Consider the following 5,638-nt stretch of genomic DNA (forward strand, 5'->3'; position numbering starts at 1 on the left):
CTTCCTCTTCCTCTTCTTCTTCTTCTTCTTCTTCTTCTTCTTCTTCTTCTTCTTCTTCTTCTTCTTCTTCTTCTTCCTTCTTCTTCCTTCTTCTTCCTTCTTCTTCCTTCTTCTTCCTTCTTCTTCCTTCTTCTTCTTTCTTACCGGGGATTGAACTCAGGACCCTGCTCTTGCCAGGCAGGCACTTACTCTACTGAGCTATCTCTCTGGCCTTTTTCTTTTTTTTTCCCAAATATTTGGTTGTTAGAGGGTCTCACTAGGGCAGCACTGGGATTACAGGCATGCACCACTAAGCTTGCACTCTGGCCAGCTCAGCCTGCCCTAGCAGGCCTGGCACAGCAAGTGGTGCTGGCGGTCCCTGAGTTTACCTCGCTTGCCTAAGCAGGCACTGTAGTCCACTGTGTTATCTCGCTGGCCTCCCTGCTCCCAATTCTGCCTCCCAGTGGATGTCTGTGGTTTCAAAGCTGCTCATGGTCCCATACTTCCAGCCTGTAGAATGCTTGGGCTGAGACAACATGTAGGTGTTGCAGGAAAGCAGTCCTTGTGCCAGGGAAACTTGCACTGAGGGTACAGTGGCCTTCAGGCTGGGACCCTAGGGCACATGTTGGACAGTGAGCTATCTGCTACAGGCAGTGAACTCAAAACAGTACACAACCAGAAGCATGCTTTATTGTGCTATGATAGTTTATCCATTAATAGATGGATTTCTGCTTCAGTAAAATTGTATCATAAAATACGTTAGGTTTTTACTTTTAAATTCACAATTTAAGGAATGCTAGTGTTAAAGAAGAGATGGAACTGAAATGATATTCATCTCTAATAACAAACTATAATTGATTATAGATTCATGTGTTAGACAATATTAGTAATCTTAGCAAGGCCAATCCAGCATTTCCCTGAGGAATTATTAGCCATTGTCCAATAAACAATTGATACTGTTCCCCTTGCCAGAGAGAGACTATAATTACACGTATGATTGGCCCATTCCTGGCTTCCCAAAGCTGTTTTGCAGGATACTTCCTTGTTCCTTTGAAGGGTATCCAGTGGTCTTTCAAAGTGAATTGTTTATATACCCTTGTGACCTAATTTCTTAAAATATCTCTAGATTGCTATATATTTCTGTATATCTATATTGATATTGATATCGATATCAATGATATAGATATCTAACTGTCTAACCACACTCCACAAATTTGGTAAAACTCTGTTCAGTTCTTCTTTCATGATATAGCAGTTAAAAAACACAATGAACTCTATTTTATTTATAGAGACCTCATTATTGGGTAACAAACTGGACTTTAGCACTGAAATAAGCTAATAGTAAACAGCAAAATAGTATTTCCTCAAATGCTAGAGCAGTATGGTTTTTAATTGCTTCTAAATCATGAGTTCTAATAAGTGATTTCCACAGCTTTTTGGAGCAGAGGAAGAGGAGGCCCAAGTCCCTTCCTTCTACTTTTTGAATGTGGTGTGATGACTTCCTAAGTAATGATTTCTAAGGAGGCTTAAGGATTGTCAGTTGAAGAGGAAAGTATGGGACAAATTAGAAATTTATCACAGAGTTCTTAGAAACATCTTCCAGAAATGGGGAGAGACACAATAAAGAGGATCTTGAAAAATGGGAAGGCGAGGAGAGACACCTCTTCAGTATAATTGGGTTAACCTGAGGATGTACTCCTGGAAGTAATTAAAATCATATCCTAGGCCAAAAGGACCATTATCTTGCTAGCCTTGAGCTCATTTCCTACAGATACCTGTGCCCCTAAGTTTATTTGACAAAGGCTGCAGTCATTTCCTCATAGAAGGAAAGCACCCACAATTTATTGCTTTAAGGAGAAAGATTGATATCTAATCCAGAGATGGGTTTTAAAGTTAAAAAAAGCCCCAGAAGTTGAAAAGTTGAAAACTACACTTGTAGATGGGAAGTATATTCATTCTACAAAAGTTTTTTAAACTTTTAATAGAATAGGACAGAAGATCAAACTGTGCTTTAGAGTGTAGTTTTTATTTAATAGTTGTCACCACGGTATTTTTTTTAAATCTAGAAAGTGCCTCAAAGGATAATTACACAGAATAATAAATTAAAAATGAATAATAGAAGACCCCATCCTTTTTCCATCATAATCAAAGTCACTGTCCTAATATAACATTCAGTATTTGAACCCACCTAGGTGGCCAATCCTTTGACAGTTTGAAGTTTTTGTTTTTTAATTTTTAACACCAAGTTCATTAGGCAAAAACTTAGTCTAAAAATACCAGGCTTTGTAGTTTGTGAATATGAAGTTACTTGATAAATTCTCTGCTTGTCTTCTTTGTCTGCATGTATTTCTTAGGATTTCTGCTGCAGCGTATTTTTAATAATCAGTTTAAATCAGGACACTGAGAATGTACAGTGTAGCTTACCATCCTTTGCATCTGGTCTTTTATCCTTTTTCTTTGTTTCTTTACTGGAGCTTGGACCCAAGGTCTTACATATGCTAGTGATGTAATCTACCCCCGAGCTCCATCCCCACCTCTGCAGGATTATTTCAATTTCTACTGACAAAGTTAACTATTTGAAATGAAAAAAAAATCTTCACTAGGAAAAATAAGAAAAAATATAACCATTCCTAAAACTTGGTATAAAAAAATTAAATCTACTTAGAGGGTAGCAAAAGCAGAATATATCTTATTTATTGTTATATCTAAAAAAAAAACAAAACATAACTGCTCTGGAACAGGTAGGTAGGCAGGACTAGATTTTGTATAGGACTATGTCTGATTTCATATAGCACCATATTTATGTTCACAGAAAATAAGCTGAGGGCATAGGATTTAAGGTTATTACATTTTCATTGTGTTACATTTCATAAAAATGAGCATAAATAAGTTTCAGACTGTCAATTTTAAGTATTTTTACATAACAGAGTTGCTATATTTATGTCCTCTATTATCTCTCTTCATTCTCCCTTTTAGTATAGCATTTTTATTGTTTTCACCCAGGCATTTCCTTCCTCTATCCAAGCGGCATCTTCTAAGGCTCTCAAGGCAGTGGTGCACTCTGTTCCTGGCACCCTTGCTCACTAAGCCAGTAGGTGCTGGAGGGAACCTCATGTGCTGCTCAATTGTAATCACATAGTGCCAGTTTCTGAGGTGTGCAATCGGGGAAGATACTAGACTTATCACTTAAATAAGACAGAGAATTTATAAATGTTTCTGAGTGTTAAGCAATTTTTTCCAACGATCAAGACACATCAACTCTGGACCTTAGAGAAAGGGTTACAGTCTATAAGTTTGTTTTCAAACTCTAACTTTCTAGGTGCTCAACTCTGAAATCAAATTGCTTAGACTTGAATCCCAATTATTTCTTTACCATCTGTGAAACTTATTTAAACTTTAAGGTAAACACACTTGTAATCCTAGCACTCCAGAAGGCTGAGGTAGGAGGATCAACTTGAATTTGAGGACAGCTTGAATTAGGTAGCAAGACCCTATCTCAAAATCAAAACAAAACAAAAAACCCACAATTCTTATTTTATTTTATTTTTTTAAGAAAAGAATGTATATTTGAATTATATGCAATTTATAATTCTGTAAGAATGGCTACAATTCAAAAATCTTTGTAGTATTTCTAGTGAAATCAAATTCAAATATAATATCTGGGATTCTTCTTGAAAAAAGAAACAAGTTACATAATTTGTTAATACTCTGAAAATTCCAATTCACAAGTTCTGTATTGTAAAATATGAATAAATCATAAATAGGACACACTGAAGAAAAGCTACAATCAATAATTTCAGTTTTTGCTACCTTGACAAGGTACTGTACATATACCACATCAATATAATAGAAATGGCACAGTCTCTGAGGATACATTCTACATTTTATTTACATTTTAAGACTAATCTCAGAATCACATATCCATACACCTATTTCCTTTTGTGGATGTCACTTAAACTTAAATGCATGGTTTATTTGACAAAGAGTGTAAACAAATATTTACCATGTCTGTTACATGTAACACACAGGAACAACTTTTGACAGAAATTCATCCATCCCTCCCCTAACTTTTTTATTATAAATACAGGTATCAAAACGACCCTGAACATATTTTTGATACCAGTAGTAGTCAGCACCCACACTGCTTCAAAGATTAACATAATTTATGACAATATTCATTGTACCTGCTACTCTGAACAATTTCAAACTGCGGCTCTTTCACTAAGTGAGATGGATAAGCATGATATTTGTTTTTCCTTCTTGAGATTTTACTTTTCAGAAACACTCATTTCCACTGACATCTGACAATTCCTCCCGTGCTTTCATCTTGTAAACCTGAACCTATATGGAGTACTCCAAGTTCATGTTTAAATGACAGTGACTCAACAAGAGAAGGAACAATTGGGCTTCATTTTTCCTGTTACCTGAAAACATAATGGGTGAACATTTACTAAATATTTTCTGACAAATGTCAGGTCATGTTTATCAGCTGGAATTCTTTTACTTAATGTGAGAGTATTTTTCATTGTGATATTTAATCAAGACATTAATATGAGTAGAAGGTTGCTGATTCAAGACAAGTTTGAGATCTACTAAAACTAATTGTTGTATGTTTGTCCTTCTGGTGGTTGTGGAAGCTTCATATTTTCTTTGGACATCATTAGACGTCTTAGCTTTTGAAGTACAACTTTAATGCTATGCAAATTTTGCCATTTTGCTAACACTGGTGTGCTGCATACATCCACCATTCACTGGAATTATTTATTCCTTTCATATTAATTTTTGTTACAAATCTAACTGATGGAGGAGCTTCTGGGTATTTAGGTCCACACTGTATTTTCAGGCTATATATTCTGTTTTTATAATTTGTCCTTAGTGGCCCAATGATTATGCCTGTCCACCTCGTAAATGTCATGTCTCCATCATCTTCAAGGACCCAGCTAACCGTACCATCACCTACTCCTTTTTGTCCTTTTTCGAGTTCTTCCAACAAGTGAAAATTACAAGAAATTTTAACTCCTGTGGATACCACCATCTTCTCCTACAGCCCAATGCAGCCCACCCCACAATTTTTAAAGTGGTTATTATTTAAGTAAAAAATAATAGGAGAAGTTAAAGTTTAACATACCAATACTTAATGGAAAATACCTGTTCCATGTTATGCCTAAGTTGTTTGATATTCAGACAGATAGAGATGTTAAGTTCAACTGCCTATGTTGTACGGTAATAATAATAAGCTTCTCTTCTGGAGGGTTAACAACTTAAGTTTGCAGGCCAAAATTAGAGAAAAACAAGGGCTGCAAGGACAGTCAACATTTTGGCCCTTGTCTTTCAAGGTCAGTGAGGACTCAGGAAATAGGAGAACCTGTACTGTAACATCATGTAACTCAGTTGTATCCCAAATTTTCTGATCAATGAGATTATGGGGCCACAGAGGAAAGTGATTAATGATGTAGATCATGCCGAAGGGGAGTCACATGGAGAGAAAACATTCTCTCAGGCTTTCATAAAGAGTGAATTGGACAAGCAATGGCTGTGACTCATCCACATGGCTGACACTGACAAAAGATCTACAAACTGTGGTACAGGGTTTCAGGATAAATACTGAGGGGATTTGACTGACCTTGGCAGATACAAAAGTTACATTTCTTGTTTTAGA

The 5,638-nt window shown here is 36.1% G+C and overlaps 1 pseudogene; it reads right to left on the reverse strand.

Moving 5' to 3' along the window:
• Window positions 1–4,577: 4,577 nt before the first annotated feature.
• On the reverse strand, window positions 4,578–5,014 carry LOC101560788 (annotated as a pseudogene).
• Window positions 5,015–5,638: the final 624 nt, after the last annotated feature.

This window comes from Octodon degus, unplaced genomic scaffold, assembly GCF_000260255.1.
Source record: "Octodon degus isolate 3935 unplaced genomic scaffold, OctDeg1.0 scaffold00009, whole genome shotgun sequence".
NCBI classification, from domain to species: domain Eukaryota; kingdom Metazoa; phylum Chordata; class Mammalia; order Rodentia; family Octodontidae; genus Octodon; species Octodon degus.